The sequence below is a fragment of the Ranitomeya variabilis genome, chromosome 6 (assembly GCF_051348905.1).
Source record: "Ranitomeya variabilis isolate aRanVar5 chromosome 6, aRanVar5.hap1, whole genome shotgun sequence".
NCBI lineage: Eukaryota > Metazoa > Chordata > Amphibia > Anura > Dendrobatidae > Ranitomeya > Ranitomeya variabilis.
Genome location: NC_135237.1, coordinates 480,639,660 through 480,658,851, shown reverse-complemented (window position 1 = coordinate 480,658,851; position 19,192 = coordinate 480,639,660). Strand labels below are relative to the sequence as shown.

Genomic DNA, 19,192 nt, shown 5'->3' with positions numbered 1-19,192 from the left:
CAAAGGATATATTACAAAGTATTGAGATGAAATTTTGTTTCTGACCAAATACTTATTTTCCACCATAATATGCAAATAAAATGATAAAAAAACAGACAATGTGATTTTCTGGATTTTTTTTGCTCAGTTTGTCTCCCATAGTTGAGGTCTACCTATGATGTAAATTACAGACGCCTCTCATCTTTTTAAGTGGTGGAACTTGCACTATTGCTGACTGACTAAATACTTTTTTGCCCCACTGTACTTAGTTGCAAATTATATGTGTTGTTGGTGCGTTTCCTCCTCTTAAGCACACTAAAAACGCATATGCCTTTTTTACCTGCAGATCTTACACATCTAAAGCAAGTTTATGGGGAAAATCAGCAAGGAATACTCAGTGTGCCTGCGGATTTTAAACACGCATAACAGGGCAGTTTACGCTGAATAAAGAAATAAGCGTAATGCTAATGAGATTTCTATAAATCCCATCCACCTTGCTTAAGCTGTAAAGCGCTTCGTTTTTGACACCGCAAAAATACACAGCGTCAGAAATGCACCAAAAATTCATGGTGGGAACCTAGGCAAAAAAGAACCACTAAAGAGGTTTTCCATATATAAAGTATGACCAACACCTTTAATCTGAACCTGTCAGCAGGACTGTGCACAGTAACCTACAGACAGTGTCAGGTCGGTGCCGTTATACTTATTACAATGATACCTGTGTTGAAGAAATCCGTCTTGTGGTGGTTGTTTTTTTCTGTATTTGCAGTTTTCCGTTAATGAGATTCTTGTGCTCCGGGACGGTCAGTGTTGTGGGGTCTTCATTGGTGCTCTGCTTACATATCCATCTGTATGGCTTATGACAGGTCACTGGTCCTTCAGTGACTTGCTCCCTATTTTACATACTGCATAGAATACTGTTTGAAAACAAAAATTAACATTCATTAGGGCGGCGCCGGCGCTGTATCATGATGCAGTGAATAATATGCATGTATTCATTTGATTTTGTCATATAATTTTGTTGGAAAAATAATTATCTTGATCAAAATGGCGCCTTCACACTGGCATCATTCATATTGCGATAGATGCTACTGCACAGGTGCAGCTACCAGCGCCATTTTGCTAGAGAAAAAAAAATTGGGGCTCCATCAAGATGGCGCCAGCGCAGTAGCATCTATCGCATTCCGAATTATGCTACTGCGCAGAGGCAGAGCGAATAACATCTGAACAAGACTCTGTTTCAATGTGTAGGAGTGAGATTGGCACCAGGAGGAAAACAATTGACGGGATAGATGAGGCACCGAACAAGACCGGGTGACGCCCATGTGGCTGTGTGCCCACAATGAGTTCTTGGTGAGTTTTTGATGTGCATTTTTGCTAACCAAAAAATGCAGCGTCTAAGGCTATGTTCACACACTGCAGATTTTGCTGCGGATCTGCAGCATTTCCGCAGCTGCGGGTCCGCAGCAGTTTCCCATGCGTTTACAGTACAATGTAAACCTATGGGAAACGCAATCCGCAGTGCACATGTTGCGGAAAAAAACACGCGGAAACGCAGCGGTTTACATTCCACAGCATGTCAATTCTTTGTGCGGAATCCGCAGCGGTTTTACACCTGCTCCATAATAGAAAACCGCAGGTGTAAAACCGCAGTGGAATCCGCAAAAAAAACGCGATAAATCCGCGGTAATTCCGCAGGAAATCTGCAGGTAAAACGCAGTACCTTTTACCTGCGGTTTTCACAAATCTGCAGACCTCAAGAATACGTGTTCACATACCCTACGCTCTTTCACACTTCACTGCTTCCGGTACATGTGGTTACAGTTTTCACACATACCGGAGACACTTACACACGTAGACCCATTCAAGTGAATGGGTCTGTGCACATGTCAGTGTGTTTCCACGGACCGTATGTCTGTGGGCAAAGCATTCTGACATGTCCGTTTTTTAAGTGCAGTATGGTCTGCAAAACATCTTGCACACGTACACACTGATGACACACAGATGACATCCGTGTGTCATCAGTATGATATTACTGGCACCTGGGAATCAGTGGTGCTGTACATGTTGTTCCCCGGCGCTGGGTGCTGAAGACAGCTCTCATCATTCTCCATTGCTCGCGTTGCAGTCAGCACCAGCAGGGAAGAATGTTGAAAGTTGTATTCAACTGATAACAGCGAGAGCAGGTGGCATCTGATGGGAGTATTCATCGAGGCTGGTTATCAAGAATACAGGGATACAGGGGTCCCCACACTCTTTTTAAAAAAAATTATTTAAACAAATAATTTAAAAAAAACTGTGTGGGGTCCTCCTCATTTTTGACAACCAGACAAGCTAAAGCAGACAGCTGTGAGCTAGTATTCTCAGGCTGGTAAGGGGCCATGGCTATTGGCCCCCGATCCTAAAAATAGCAGCCTGCTGCTGCCCAGAAGAAGCGCATCTATTCAATTCTAGCGCTTTGCCTGACTCTTCTCTCTTGCCCTGTGGTAAGTGGGGTTCATATTTGTGGGGTTGATGTCACCTTTATATTTTCCGGTGACATCAAGCCCACAAATCAGAAATGGAAAGGCGTCTATAAGACGCCTGCCCATTACTAATCCTATAGTTGTATTGTAAATTAACACACAGCAAGTATAAAGTCCTTTATTTGAAATAAAAACAAATCACACTTTTCCTCTTTTTAAAAAAAATAACAAACACAGGTATACTCACCTAACACTCATTCCATTGAAGCCCTCGTCTCCTGTAATAAAACAAAAATAAAATAAAAAACCATATGTCTCACCTGTCTGTCATTCTGTCCCACGGCGTAATTCATTTCTGTAAAATAAATAGTTTTCAACTTGGACGGTGCCAAGATGCAATCTTCCAGGCTTAGAACCACTGATGAATGAGCTGCTGTGAATGCAGCATCAGTGAGCCGTGGTGACCTAATCGAGCTTACCGCTGGTCACTGAGGCTGCATTCCCAGCCGGGCTGAATTGTGATGACCTCAGCACAGTGAGAAAAAGTGAGTTCACGAATCACCGCACATCAGCTCAGTGAGTTCATCGCAGATCAGCACTGTTGTATGGACTTCTTAATTTTTCTTTTACCGTGTGCCACACAAATACAGTATTTATGTTTTCTGGTGACGTGACTGCAATAAACCAGCAAGACATTAAACAGAAACGGTTCCTATGTCTAGCTATTTAAGAAGCTGAATGTCATGGATAACTGCAAAAAAGCGAGGCCAGCAGAAGACCACAGTGTCTGATTTCTCCTACTACTGCACTGAATAGAAGTACTTCACCTTCATATTAAATATTGTAACTTTCTTTGGGCAGTGCAGGGGTTAAACTGCTCTGTTGAGAGCTAAGGCTCTCAGCTGTGCACTGTTAGCCACTCGCATCTCCTATATAATCTGGGTCCTGGCTAACACTCATTGTCATAGTTAACTTTTGTTGCATGGCATGGAGGTTGTTGTTGGTGGATATATCTGTGACTGTTTCTAAGTTTTGAGTGTGTGATAATTCATTTTCTTCTCCTACTTTGGTTTAACCCCATGCTCCACTCCCCTGTTATATCTGTGTGTATATTTGTATGTGTGGTATTTTCCATTACCCCTGGTCATATTAGCTTGTTAAGTATGGTTGGTGCATTACAGTGAACAACTACTCCCCTCTTCCCTGGGTGGGGGAAGGGTACAGACTGAGGGCTGATTCAGGAGCTAAGGCAAGGTGCGTAGCCCCAACATCTTCACCATCAGAAGTAACCCGGGGAACAAGGTGAGCAAGGGCGCCCCTAGCGGTAGGGACAGGGAAGGAGCCCAGAGTTGTGACACATTTGATGTTAGAAGTGCGAACAACATTCCCAGGGAACACCTGTGACTGCTACAGAAGTATTGTATGTCTTGTGTGAAAGCGACTATAGGCCAAGGAGCAGCGTTAGATAGCATAGAGGACCTGATTAAACACCTGGTGCAAGCCCAACAGTAGCAGCATCAGGAGCAAGAGCTACAGCAGTAACAGCTGGCATAACATGAGACAAGTAAGCTGCTTTTGCAGCAACAGCAATAGCACATATAACAGAAGCAGCAGGTTGATTTACTCATAGAGGCAGTTTTTGGCACGGCAGCCGCTCCAACTCCAAGGTCAGATGATGATTTTTTTTAATCTGAAAAGTGGTGATGAGAGCCTTGCAGAAAATTATCCCGTGGAGACAATATAGAGACTTTAATTGTTTTTGAAAGTGTCGCCGATAAGATAGAAACTCCAGAGCAGTGGGTGGAAGTCCTGGCACCATACTCACCAGGGGAGCCACAAAAGGCGAACTATGACTTACAGGATGCAAAAGAAGCAAAATTGAAAACAGAAATTTTGTCGCGCTTGGCGTTTGATCTGCTGAACCTCATCCAAAAGTGGTTGCTGCCGGAGTCCTCTACCTGATCACAGATTGTTGGAGCAAGTTGTAATGGACCGGTTCATGCACTCCCTATCAAGCCCGATACAGACTTGGATTGCCCAGGGAGATCCCTGGAACACCGATGACTTGATCGGACTCATTGAAAGGTACCAGGGGGTCAACAGTTCCTTGGGAAGGCAACCCACTCCATACTGGGGGACAGAGATTAAAAATGGGGTTGGGAGTCCCAAGTTCAAGGGGGTGACAGAGGTCATGCCGAGGGTCTCATTATATCTGGCCTGCAGTGTGGACTGTCCACCCTGCGAGGGGCCCCAAGCTTGTCCTGTAAAAGTGAATGGTCTTCAAATGACTGAACAACTAGACTCAGGGAGTTTCCTGACCCTTGTGAGGGCCACAGTCCCTCTTCAATTGATCCCTGGAAAGAAGGTGGGTGGCCACTGAATTCATGGGGATGCTAAAGACTATCCAGTGGCCAAACTGGATATTGAGACAGCGCGAAGCACTGAGTCCCATGACGTCAGTATGGTCCAAGATTTATTGCACCCAATTATCATAGACCAGGATTTTGTGTTATTTTGGGACTTGTTCGGGAGACCTCGACTACTCGGGTAAGAGATGTGGTGGCCCTAAAGAAGTCTCACCAACCCCAGAGCCTGATAGGTTTCCCTTCCATGTAATGGTGGGAGATGAGGAGGTAGTATCCTCTGATATAGGGTTGACCAGAGAAACGTTTGGGTCCGCCCAACATAGGGTACTAACTCTAAAAGAATCACTCAATAAGGTAATCATTATAAATGGCATAGCACAGGAGCCGGGGTTGACGCCAGGTTTCCCTAAGGTAAGGGAGGAGATAGTGGAACAATTGTTGGTATCAGTACCCTATAGATAAAGGGTGTTGCACATGGCCAATTCACAAGTCTTTGGTGGCCAACTGGGGCTGGACAAACCTCAAGAATGGGTCATGCAGTGGTTCTATTGGCCCGGATGTCACTGGGAAGTCCTAAGTAATTTCAAGTCCTGTCCCACCTGCCAGTTAACAGCTCCCACATGTCACTTCCTAAATTCCCACGTGCCACTACCCACCAAGGCATGGCAAGAAGGGGACCCCATTGAAATATCACGTTTGCTGGTTAAGCCAGAAGGGGACATTGAAGACGCGGCAGTAGCCAAAACATTGTCGAAGGTCCAGAAACAGCAATGATGGAAATTGCTGCAGCAGAACTGAGGCCAACTGGGAACTGATCTCCAAAGAAGTGGAGCGTATGCTGAATCTCTGAGTCATTGAGGAAACTAAGAGTGGGTGGTCTATCCCAATTGTTCTTGTCCCAAAAACCGATGGAGAATGGAGATTCGGTATTGACTATTGGAAGCTGAACAAAGTCTTCAAGATCGGTGCATATCCGATGCCGGCTGTCAATGAGCTGATCAAGAGACTTGGTCCAGCAAGATACTGTACATAACCACCTTGAATCTAAACAAAGGGATATTGTCACATCCCCATGTTACAAAAAGCTACGGAGAAGACGGCTTTCTCTGTGCCAGACAGTTGTTTCTAATATGCCCGGATGCCATTCGGACTGAAGGGATCTCTGGCTATGTTCCAAAGGGCCATGGACCGGATCCTCGCACCCCACAAGAATTATGCTGCGGCATACATATAGTAATCTTCAGGCCGGATTTGGAAAGTCATCTGAGATGTAACGCTTGCGCCGAGACTGGTTGGCGCGGGCGTCTGGGGGTGTAGCCCCACTGGAACACAGACCAAACTTCCCTGGAAGGGGCATAACTAAGTAGCTTCCTAGGTGTTCGCTGAAGCCTCTGATGGTGAGGTCAGACTTGTGCAATACGAAGCTACCAGGTACCACTCCAGGGTGGAGTCGGACTGTGGATGCTGATCCCAACAGGGACAAGACACAGGCAGGCACGGCTGTGACACTGGCTGACAGACGGGTACAGCAGAGGCCCTGACGGGAAGACTGGCTTGACGGAGATACAGGCAGGCAGACGGGCACGGCTGGCACTCTGGCAGACAGGCGGGCACGGCTGGCACTGGCAGACAGGGCTGATACTCTGGTAGGAACTGGTATACAGGTGGGTGTATGGAAACAGGTAAGAACCTGTTCAGACTGGTGAATATAAACAAACAGGTAGAGACTAGGGTTGAGCGACTTTCATTTTTTTAAGATCGAGTAGGGTTTTGGGAAACCCGATTTTGTCCAGAGTCGAGTCGAGTGCAGTCGGCCGATTATCGCTAAAAGTCGGGGATCGACCGAAACACGAAACCCAATGCAAGTCAATGGGGAAGCATAGTCGGCAGTGAGTGGAGGCCAGGAAAACACCTACAGTGCCCATTTTAATGCCAAAAACATCCATTCTTGTTTCTGAAGCTTGCCAATCTTAATTAACTGTATAATAATAGTTGGGCATAGGGAATTGGGGGAAAGTTGTGGGGGGAGTAGGGCTGGCTCAAGTTTTTCGTGGGCCCAGGAAATGCGGACTACGTCACGGCGGTGTTGCAGGGAAAGGTAAGTATTTAAACGTTGCAAGTGCTGTGATCCTGAGCAAGCAGGGGGGGGCCCACTCGTTCGCATTGGCACTGGCACAGGGCCCCTCAAAGTACGGCGGTGTGTTTGCATGGCGGGGGCGCCTCCCACCAGCAGCGACACTTTTGCGTACTCTGAGGGGCCCTGTGCCAGTGACGTCGCCAACGAGTATGCCCCCCCACCTGATGAAGGAACCTGCACTTTCATCTGCACCTTCCTCTTTGTCCCTGTGTAAGGTGGTATAACATGCGGGAAGGGGAACCTTACTTTCAGCAGGGTCAGATTCTGGCTGTGTAGAGTACAAGGGGAATGTAGTGGTCTAGGTCAATGTACCAGCAGACTCATTTAGCAGTGGCTGGGCAATGGGCAGGATGAGGAGGAAACAGATATAGGGCCAAAGAATAAAGTAGGCTAAATGCAGTTCAAAATTGGTAACAGGACTAAACAGGCGGCATTGCTTTGTTCAGTGGAGTAGCAAACCCAAGAGCAGCAGACACTGTTTCAAGGGCCTAACCACACTAGTAGGCCAAATGCAGTTTAATATCTGATAGTATAGGGCGAAAGCCAGAATGTGGAAGCTCAGCTTTGTTCAGTTGAGGACAACACCAGGGAGGGGCAGACACCTTTAGTAGGCCGGAAAAGCCTATTGCATTTTTTAAAATGGTAATTTGGAGCAGAAGGTTGAAGCTCAGCTTTATTTAGTTGAGGACAACACCAGGCAGGGGCACACAGACAGACACCTTTAGTAGGCCGGAAAAGCCTATTGCATTTTTTAAAATGGTAATTTGGAGCAGAAGGTTGCAGCTCAGCTTTATTTAGTTGAGGGCAACACCAGGGAGGGGCAGAAGCCGTTAGTAGGCCCTAACCACCATTTTGTTTTTTAAAAACCACTTAATGAGAGCCGGAAGGTTGAAGCTCAGCTTTATTCAGTTGAGGACAACACCAGGCAGGGGCACACAGACAGACACCTTTAGTAGGCCGGAAAAGCCTATTGCATTTTTTAAAATGGTAATTTGGAGCAGAAGGTTGCAGCTCAGCTTTATTTAGTTGAGGGCAACACCAGGGAGGGGCAGAAGCCGTTAGTAGGCCCTAACCACCATTTTGTTTTTTAAAAACCACTTAATGAGAGCCGGAAGGTTGAAGCTCAGCTTTATTCAGTTGAGGACAACACCAGGCAGGGGCACACAGACAGACACCTTTAGTAGGCCGGAAAAGCCTATTGCATTTTTTAAAATGGTAATTTGGAGCAGAAGGTTGAAGCTCAGCTTTATTTAGTTGAGGGCAACACCAGGGAGGGGCAGAAGCCGTTAGTAGGCCCTAACCACCATTTTGTTTTTAAAAAACCACTTAATGAGAGCCGGTAGGTTGAAGCTCAGCTTTATTCAGTTGAGGACAACACCAGGCAGGGGCACACAGACAGACACCTTTAGTAGGCCGGAAAAGCCTATTGCATTTTTTAAAATGGTAATTTGGAGCAGAAGGTTGAAGCTCAGCTTTATTTAGTTGAGGACAACACCAGGCAGGGGCACACAGACAGACACCTTTAGTAGGCCGGAAAAGCCTATTGCATTTTTTAAAATGGTAATTTGGAGCAGAAGGTTGAAGCTCAGCTTTATTTAGTTGAGGGCAACACCAGGCAGGGGCACACAGACAGACATCTTTAGTAGGCCGGAAAAGCCTATTGCATTTTTTAAAATGGTAATTTGGAGCAGAAGGTTGAAGCTCAGCTTTATTCAGTTGAGGACAACACCAGGCAGGGGCACACAGACAGACACCTTTAGTAGGCCGGAAAAGCCTATTGCATTTTTTAAAATGGTAATTTGGAGCAGAAGGTTGAAGCTCAGCTTTATTTAGTTGAGGACAACACCAGGCAGGGGCACACAGACAGACACCTTTAGTAGGCCGGAAAAGCCTATTGCATTTTTTAAAATGGTAATTTGGAGCAGAAGGTTGAAGCTCAGCTTTATTCAGTTGAGGACAACACCAGGCAGGGGCACACAGACAGACACCTTTAGTAGGCCGGAAAAGCCTATTGCATTTTTTAAAATGGTAATTTGGAGCAGAAGGTTGAAGCTCAGCTTTATTTAGTTGAGGGCAACACCAGGGAGGGGCAGAAGCCGTTAGTAGGCCCTAACCAAAGTTGAAGGCCAAATGCAGTTTAATTTCTGATACTATAGGCCGAAAGCCAGAAGGTGGAAGCTCCGATTTAGACAGTGGAGGACAATTTGAATTAGGGACTGCAGACAGACTTAGTAGGCTGTCCCCTGTGGACCATGCATCCAACACATTAACCCATTGCGCCGTAATGGACACGTAATCTTCCGTGGCCATGCCTACAGGTCCATGCATCTGTTGTCAGGTGCACCTTTGTACTCACAGATTGCCAGAGTGCATGGACAATGCGGTCTTCTACATGCTGGTGGAGGGTTGGGATGGCTTTTCTCGCGAAAGAAGTGTCGACTGGTTAGCTTGTAGCGTGGTACAGCGTAGTCCATCATGGCCTTATTAATAGTAAATAAAATATATAACTAGGCTCTATGAACTTTTAAATAGGTTCCAGGGGTACACGGGCAGCATTGGTGTGGTCAGTGGAGGAGTATTGCAAGTAGGGGCTGCAGACAGGCTATCAAAGGCCTAAAATACCAAACAGTAGGCACTCATGGCAGTTTTACATCGGTTACATGGATACACAGGCAGGCACTCCAGGCAGCATTGTGGTCAGTGGAGGAGTATTGCAAGTAGGGGCCGCAGACAGGCTATCAAAGGCCTAAAATAACAAACAGTAGGCAGTCATGGCAGTTTTACATCGGTTACATGGATACACAGGCAGGCACTCCAGGCAGCATTGTGGTCAGTGGAGGAGTATTGCAAGTAGGGGCCGCAGACAGGCTATCAAAGGCCTAAAATACCAAACAGTAGGCACTCATGGCAGTTTTACATCGGTTACATGGATACACAGGCAGGCACTCCAGGCAGCATTGTGGTCAGTGGAGGAGTATTGCAAGTAGGGGCCGCAGACAGGCTATCAAAGGCCTAAAATAACAAACAGTAGGCAGTCATGGCAGTTTTACATCGGTTACATGGATACACAGGCAGGCACTCCAGGCAGCATTGTGGTCAGTGGAGGAGTATTGCAAGTAGGGGCCGCAGACAGGCTATCAAAGGCCTAAAATAACAAACAGTAGGCAGTCATGGCAGTTTTACATCGGTTACATGGATACACAGGCAGGCACTCCAGGCAGCATTGTGGTCAGTGGAGGAGTATTGCAAGTAGGGGCCGCAGACAGGCTATCAAAGGCCTAAAATAACAAACAGTAGGCAGTCATGGCAGTTTTACATCGGTTACATGGATACACAGGCAGGCACTCCAGGCAGCATTGTGGTCAGTGGAGGAGTATTGCAAGTAGGGGCCGCAGACAGGCTATCAAAGGCCTAAAATAACAAACAATAGGCTCATTGCAGTTTTACAGCGGTTACATGGATACACAGGCAGCTAGGTGGTGAGTGGAGGAGTATTTAAAGTAAGGACCGCAGACAGGCTATCAAAGGCCTAACATAACAAACAATAGGCTCATGGCAGTTTTACAGCGGTTACATGGATAGACGGGCAGGCAGCTTGGTGGTGAGTGGAGGAGTATTTAAAGTAGGGACCGCAGACAGGCTATCAAAGGCCTAACATAACAAACAATAGGCTCATGGCAGTTTTACAGCGGTTACATGGATACACGGGCAGGCAGCTTGGTGGTGAGTGGAGGAGTATTTAAAGTAGGGACCGCAGACAGGCTTCAAAGGCCTAACATAAGAAAATGGGCTGGCTGTAGGCACTTTATAATTGGTTCCAGGGGTACACGGGCAGCAGTGGTCTGGTCAGTGGAGGACTAGTGGAAGGAGGGACCGCAGACAGGCTTCAAAGGCCTAACATAAAAAAATGGGCTGGCTGTAGGCACTTTATAATTGGTTCCAGGGGTACACGGGCAGCAGTGGTCTGGCCAGTGGAGGACTAGTGGAAGGAGGGACCGCAGACAGGCTTCAAAGGCCTAACATAAAAAAATGGGCTGGCTGTAGGCACTTTATAATTGGTTCCAGGGGTACACGGGCAGCAGTGGTCTGGCCAGTGGAGGACTAGTGGAAGGAGGGACCGCAGACAGGCTTCAAAGGCCTAACATAAAAAAATGGGCTGGCTGTAGGCACTTTATAATTGGTTCCAGGGGTACACAGGCAGCAGTGGTCTGGTCAGTGGAGGACTAGTGGAAGGAGGGACCGCAGACAGGCTTCAAAGGCCTAACATAAAAAAATGGGCTGGCTGTAGGCACTTTATAATTGGTTCCAGGGGTACACGGGCAGCAGTGGTCTGGTCAGTGGAGGACTAGTGGAAGGAGGGACCGCAGACAGGCTTCAAAGGCCTAACATAAAAAAATGGGCTGGCTGTAGGCACTTTATAATTGGTTCCAGGGGTACACGGGCAGCAGTGGTCTGGTCAGTGGAGGACTAGTGGAAGGAGGGACCGCAGACAGGCTTCAAAGGCCTAACATAAAAAAATGGGCTGGCTGTAGGCACTTTATAATTGGTTCCAGGGGTACACGGGCAGCAGTGGTCTGGCCAGTGGAGGACTAGTGGAAGGAGGGACCGCAGACAGGCTTCAAAGGCCTAACATAAAAAAATGGGCTGGCTGTAGGCACTTTATAATTGGTTCCAGGGGTACACGGGCAGCAGTGGTCTGGTCAGTGGAGGACTAGTGGAAGGAGGGACCGCAGACAGGCTTCAAAGGCCTAACATAAAAAAATGGGCTGGCTGTAGGCACTTTATAATTGGTTCCAGGGGTACACGGGCAGCAGTGGTCTGGTCAGTGGAGGACTAGTGGAAGGAGGGACCGCAGACAGGCTTCAAAGGCCTAAAATAACAAACAATAGGCTCATGGCAGTTTTACAGCGGTTACATGGATACACGGGCAGCTTGGTGGTGAGTGGAGGAGTAGTGCAAGGAGTGTCTGTCCCAGTACTCCCAAAATATAAATAGATGTTAATGTCTCGCAAAGCAACCAAAACAAAAAAAAAGGTGGCATACTTAGGTACAGGGGTGGGCTCATCTGCTGAGTTTCTGACATAGTAATTTGGCAGTAACTATTTAATGGTGCCAATATAGGACACAGACACAGACTACTTTAAGTTGCATCATAGATGTCTACAAATTTGTATTGTCAGTGCCAGACATTGAATGATGTCAGCGAATAGACTAAAGATTGGTGGAGCTGTGCGACATAATTTTGCATGTGGTAGAGCACATTTTGAGCTGGGGTAGGGGGGAACTCTCTAGAGGCCGGCGGGACCGCCCCAGGGCCCCTCATGTTACAACGGTGTGTCTGACGTTGGGTGCGCACCACCACCGCCAGAGACACTACATTGTACTATGAGGGACCCAGTAGCAATGCCGTCAACCAAAAGCGAGCACACCCACCTCTTCAGACAAACAGCAGTCTCACGGGTGCTTGCGCCAAGTCGCGATACCACGGCCCCGTGTGGGGAGTTTGGCCATTTAGGGAGGTGTAAACATGTCGTATGCTGTACAATCAGCTGCAGCAAATTAGACATTAGAAAAGTAATTCACAGGCAAGAGCCTTTCATAGGAAAGCTAGGTGTCGGCCGGGCAAGGTGGGGCAAAAGATTTCGAAATCCAGTTGTGGTTCATTTTAATGAATGTTAGATCGTCAACATTTTGGGTAGCCAGACGAGTCCTTTTTTCGGTTAATATTGAACCTGCAGCACTGAATACTCTTTCTGATAGGACACTTGCTGCCGGGCAAGCAAGCTCCTGCAATGCATATTCTGCCAATTCTGGCCAGGTGTCTAATTTGGAGGCCCAGTAATCAAATGGGAATGACGGTTGAGGGAGAACATCGATAAGGGATGAAAAATAGTTAGTAACCATACTGGACAAATGTTGTCTCCTGTCACTTTCAATTGATGCAGCAGTACCTGTCCTGTCTGCGGTCATAGCAAAATCACTCCACAACCTGGTCAGAAAACCCCTCTGTCCAACGCCACTTCTGATGTGTGCACCCCTAACACTCCTAGTCTGCTGCCCCCTGGAGCTCGTGTGAGAACGATCACGTGCGCTGTGTGCTGGGAATGCCTGAAGCAAACGGTCAACAAGAGTTGATTGTTTGGTTGCTAATATTAGTTCCAAGTTCTCATGTGGCATAATATTTTGCAATTTGCCTTTATAGCGTGGATCAAGGAGGCAGGCCAACCAGTAATCGTCATCGTTCATCATTTTCGTAATGCGTGTGTCCCTTTTTAGGATACGTAAGGCATAATCCGCCATGTGGGCCAAAGTTCCAGTTGTCAAATCTCCGGTTGTGATTGGTTGAGGGGCAGTTGCAGGCAAATCTACGTCACTTGTGTCCCTCAAAAAACCAGAACCCGGCCGTGACACGCAACCAATTTCCTGTGCCCCCGGGAAAGGTTCGGCATTAAAAATATACTCATCCCCATCATCCTCCTCGTCCTCCACCTCCTCTTCGCCCGCTACCTCGTCCTGTACACTGCCCTGACCAGACAATGGCTGACTGTCATCAAGGCTTTCCTCTTCCTCTGGTGCAGACGCCTGCTCCTTTATGTGCGTCAAACTTTGCATCAGCAGACGCATTAGGGGGATGCTCATGCTTATTACGGCGTTGTCTGCACTAACCAGCCGTGTGCATTCCTCAAAACACTGAAGGACTTGACACATGTCTTGTATCTTAGACCACTGCACACCTGACAACTCCATGTCTGCCATCCTACTGCCTGCCCGTGTATCCTCCCACAAATAAATAACAGCACGCCTCTGTTCGCACAGTCTCTGAAGCATGTGCAGTGTTGAGTTCCACCTTGTTGCAACGTCTATGATTAGGCGATGCTGGGGAAGGTTCAAAGACCGCTGATAGGTCTGCATACGGCTGGCGTGTACAGGCGAACGTCGGATATGTGAGCAAAGTGCACGCACTTTGAGGAGCAGGTCGGAGAACCCAGGATAAGTTTTCAATAAGCACTGCACCACCAGGTTTAAGGTGTGAGCCAGGCAAGGAATGTGTTTCAGTTGGGAAAGGGAGATGGCAGCCATGAAATTCCTTCCGTTATCACTCACTACCTTGCCTGCCTCAAGATCTACTGTGCCCAGCCACGACTGCGTTTCTTGTTGCAAGAACTCGGACAGAACTTCCGCGGTGTGTCTGTTGTCGCCCAAGCACTTCATAGCCAATACAGCCTGCTGACGCTTGGCAGTAGCTGGCCCATAATGGGACAACTGGTGTGCAACAGTGTCATCTGCCGAAGGAGTGGTTGGCAGACTGCGTTCTGTGGAAGAGCTGTAGCTTCTGCAGGAGGACGAGGAGGAGGAGGAGGAGGGGGTGCGAACGCCTACAGCCAACTGTTTCCTAGACCGTGGGCTAGGCACAACTGTCCCTAAATTGATGTCGCCTGTGGACCCTGCATCCACCACATTCACCCAGTGTGCCGTGATGGACACATAACGTCCCTGGCCATGCCTACTGGTCCATGCATCTGTAGTCAGGTGCACCTTTGTACTCACAGATTGCCTGAGTGCATGGACGATGCGCTGTTTAACATGCTGGTGCAGGGCTGGGATGGCTTTTCTGGAAAAAAAGTGTCGACTGGGTAGCTCGTATCGTGGTTCAGCGTACTCCATCAGGGCTTTGAAAGCTTCGCTTTCAACTAACCGGTAGGGCATCATCTCTAACGAGATTAGTCTAGCTATGTGGGCGTTAAAACCCTGTGTACGCGGATGCGAGGATAAGTACTTCCTTTTTCTAACCAGAGTCTCATGTAGGGTGAGCTGGACTGGAGAGCTGGAGATCGTGGAACTTTCGGGTGTGCCGGTGTACATGGCAGACTGAGAGACGGTTGGAGACGGTATTGTTTCCGCCGGTGCCCTAGATGCAATATTTCCTCCTACAAAACTGGTGGTTCCCTGACCCTGACTGCTTTTGGCTGGCAAAGAAACCTGCACAGATACTGCCGGTGGTGCAGAAAATGGTGGCCTTACAGTGACGGAAGGGATGTTGCGTTGCTGACTAGCTTCATTGGCCGAGGGTGCTACAACCTTGAGGGACGTTTGGTAGTTAGTCCAGGCTTGAAAATGCATGGTGGTTAAGTGTCTATGCATGCAACTAGTATTTAGACTTTTCAGATTCTGACCTCTGCTTAAGCTAGTTGAACATTTTTGACAGATGACTTTGCGCTGATCAGTTGGATGTTGTTTAAAAAAATGCCAGACTGCACTCTTCCTAGACTCGGATCCCTTTTCAGGGATTGCAGACTGAGCTTTAACCGGATGGCAACGCTGTGCTCCAACAGGTTTTGGCTTTGACACGCGTTTTGGGCCAGATACGGGCCCGGCAGATGGAACCTGTTGCGATGTTGATGCCTGCTGCGGCCCCTCCTCCACCTCCGCTTCTGAACTACTGCCGCCTGCACCCTGTTCCCCCAATGGCTGCCAATCGGGGTCAATAACTGGGTCATCTATTACCTCCTCTTCGAGCTCGTGTGCAACTTCGTCTGTGTCACTGTGTCGGTCGGTGGTATAGCGTTCGTGGCGGGGCAACATAGTCTCATCAGGGTCTGATTGTGGATCTGTACCCTGAGAGGGCAATGTGGTGGTCTGAGTCAAAGGAGCAGCATAGTACTCTGGCTGTGGCTGTGCATCAGTGCACTCCATGTCAGAATATACTTGTAATGGGCATGGCCTGTTAAATGTTTCACTTTCTAAGCCAGGGACGGTATGTGTAAAGAGCTCCATGGAGTGACCCGTTGTGTCGCCTGCTGCATCCTTCTCTCTTGTTGTAGTTTTTGCTGAGGAGGACAAGGAAGCGACTTGTCCCTGACCGTGAACATCCACAAGCGACGCGCTGCTTTTACATTTACCAGTTTCGGAACAGGAGGCAAAAGAGCTAGAGGCTGAGTCTGCAATGTAAGCCAAAACTTGCTGTTGCTGCTCCGCCTTTAAAAGCGGTTTTCCTACTCCCAGAAAAGAGAGCGTTCGAGGCCTTGTGTAGCCTGACGACGAAACTGGCTCCACAGCTCCAGACTTAGGTGGAATATTTTTATCCCCACGACCACCTGATGCTCCACTACCACTACCATCATTACCAGCTGACAATGAACGCCCACGACGACCTCTTGCACCAGACTTCCTCATTGTTTTAAAATCTTAACCAAAGTAACTTTATTTGTTGCTGTCAAACAACTTACACGGTGAGCTATAACTTCAGTATGATTTCAATATCCCTTAACAGGTTGGTGAGACCACAAGGAAAATCAGGCACAATGTTACACACTCTGTTTTCTGTGGCACAAAATCACAGAGATGACACACACGCAGGACTGTCACTCAAGCACTAATGTCAATATTAATCTCCCACCTAATTTATTTATTTTTTTTTCTCAGGGAGACTTTAGAAACCAAATAATATAAAAAAAAAAAAAAAAAAAAAGGCTTTCTATGGCCCACAATTAGAGAGAGAGAGGTGGCACACCCAGGAGTCAAGACTGGCGCACAAGCTGAAAGGGCAATATTACTCTCCCACTGTTTTTTTATGTTTTTTTTTTTTTTTTCAGGGAGACTTTAGAAACCAAATAATATTTAAAAAACCAAAAAAAAAAATAGCCTTTCTATGGCCCACTGAATGAGAGAGAGAGGTGGCACACCCAGGAGTCAAGACTGGCACACAAGCTGAAAGGGCAATATTACTCTCCCACTGTTTTTTTATGTTTTTTTTTTTTTTTTTCAGGGAGACTTTAGAAACCAAATAATATTAAAAAAACCAAAAAAAAAAATAGCCTTTCTATGGCCCACTGAATGAGAGAGAGAGGTGGCACACCCAGGAGTCAAGACTGGCACACAAGCTGAAAGGGCAATATTACTCTCCCACTGTTTTTTTATGTATTTTTTGTTTTTTAAGGGAGACTTTAGAAACCCAATAATATTAAAAAAAAAAAAAAAAAAAAAAAGGCTTTCTATGGCCCACTGAATGAGAGAGAGAGGTGGCACACCCAGGAGTCAAGACTGGCACACAAGCTGAAAGGGCAATATTACTCTCCCACTGTTTTTTTATGTATTTTTTGTTTTTTAAGGGAGACTTTAGTAACCCAATAATATTTAAAAAAAAAAATAAATAGGCTTTCTATGGCCCACTGAATGAGAGGGAGAGAGGTGGCACACCCAGGAGTCAAGACTGGCACACAAGCTGAAAGGGCAATATTACTCTCCCACTGTTTTTTTATGTATTTTTTGTTTTTTAAGGGAGACTTTAGAAACCCAATAATATTTAAAAAAATAAATAAATAGGCTTTCTATGGCCCACTGAATGAGAGGGAGAGAGGTGGCACACCCAGGAGTCAAGACTGGCACACAAGCTGAAAGGGCAATATTACTCTCCCACTGTTTTTTTATGTATTTTTTGTTTTTTAAGGGAGACTTTAGAAACCCAATAATATTTAAAAAAAAAAATAAATAGGCTTTCTATGGCCCACTGAATGAGAGGGAGAGAGGTGGCACACCCAGGAGTCAAGACTGGCACACAAGCTGAAAGGGCAATATTACTCTCCCACTGTTTTTTTATGTATTTTTTGTTTTTTAAGGGAGACTTTAGAAACCAAATAATATTAAAAAAAATAAAAAAATAAATAGGCTTGCTATAGCCCACTGAATGAGAGATAGCACACACAGCAGTGACACACAAGCCCTGACTGAGGCCAATATTTTTCTCCCACTGATTGATGTAGTGTTTTTGTGTTGAGGTAGAATTTAGAACACAAATCACGGAAAAAATAAATAGGCTTTCTATGGCCCACTCAGTGAGAGATGGCACACACAGGGATGGCACTGTAGCAGAAATGCCAATCTTAATCTCCCACAAAAAAAACAAAAAAAAAACAGGGACTGTCCTACAATTACTATCTCCCTGCAGTAATCTAAGCCAGGTATGGCAGGCAGCAATAGGAGTGGACTGATGCACAAATTAAATAAAAAGTGTGGACAAACAAAAAAGATAGCTGTGCAGAAAGGAAGGAACAAGAGGATATGTGCTTTGAAAAAAGCAGTTGGTTTGCACAGTGGCGTACACACAGCAATACAGCTATCACGGAGCCTTCTAGGGCAGCCCAATGAGCTACAGCGCTGAGGGGAAAAAAAAAAAAAAATAGCTTCCACAGTCCCTGCACACCGAAGGTGGTGTTGGACAGTGCAAATCGCTGCAGCACAAGCGGTTTGGTGGTTAGTGGACCCTGCCTAACGCTCTCCCTGCTTCTGACGAAGCGGCAGCAACCTGTCCCTAAGCTCAGATCAGCAGCAGTAAGATGGCGGTCGGCGGGAACGCCCCTTTATAGCCCCTGTGACGCCGCAGACAGCAAGCCAATCACTGCAATGCCCTTCTCTAAGATGGTGGGGACCAGGATCTATGTCATCACGCTGCCCACACTCTGCGTTCACCTTCATTGGCTGAGAAATGGCGCTTTTCGCGTCATTGAAACGCGACTTTGGCGCGAAAGTCACGTACCGCATGGCCGACAAGCACAGGGGTCGGATCGGGTTTCATGAGACGCCGACTTAGCCAAAAGTCGGCGACTTTTGAAAATGATCGACCCGTTTCGCTCAACCCTAGTAGAGACCTGTACTGCAAGTTGCTGAACAGAGGTAGAGCAAGAGCGGATGCAAAGCAGAACCACAGGAGGCGGAGCAAAAGCAGAGAAGGAGAAGGCGGAGCAGAGAAGGAGAAGGCGGAGCTAAGAGCAGAGAAGGCGGAGCTAAGAGCAGAGAAGGAGAAGGCGGGGCTAAGAGCAGAGAAGGAGAAGGCGGAGCTAAGAGCAGAGAAGGAGAAGGCGGAGCTAAGAGCAGAGAAGGAGAAGGCGGATCTAAGAGCATGAGACAGAGCCATGTGCAGAAACACAGGAGGCGGAGCCATGTGCAGAAACGCAGAAGGCGGAGCCAAGAGCAGGAGGCGGAACAACATGCAGAAATGCAGGAGGCGGAACCCCGAGCAGGAGGCAGAGCCACATGCAGAAACGCAGGAGGCGGAGCCATGAGCAAGAGACGTAGAACCGCAAGGAGCGGAGCCAGGTAGAACCGCAAGGAGCGGAGCGGCAGAGCCAGAGCTGAGCGGAGCCGCAGAGCAAAGCCACAGAGTGCAGAGCTGAGAGCAAAGCTGAGAGGCACAGAACCACAGGTTGGGGCAGAACTGAGCAGAGAGAAGCAGAGCCACAGACAGTGGT

At 47.3% G+C, this 19,192-nt stretch overlaps 1 long non-coding RNA gene across 1 annotated transcript in view; it reads right to left on the bottom strand.

The window, feature by feature from the left end:
* LOC143782806 (uncharacterized) overlaps nucleotides 1–19,192 on the bottom strand; it is a 117,548-nt gene that overhangs the window by 6,123 nt on the left and 92,233 nt on the right. The window contains exon 2 of the long non-coding RNA XR_013217052.1: nucleotides 698–896. This is a non-coding gene — a long non-coding RNA (uncharacterized LOC143782806). The remainder of the gene's footprint in view (nucleotides 1–697; nucleotides 897–19,192) is intronic.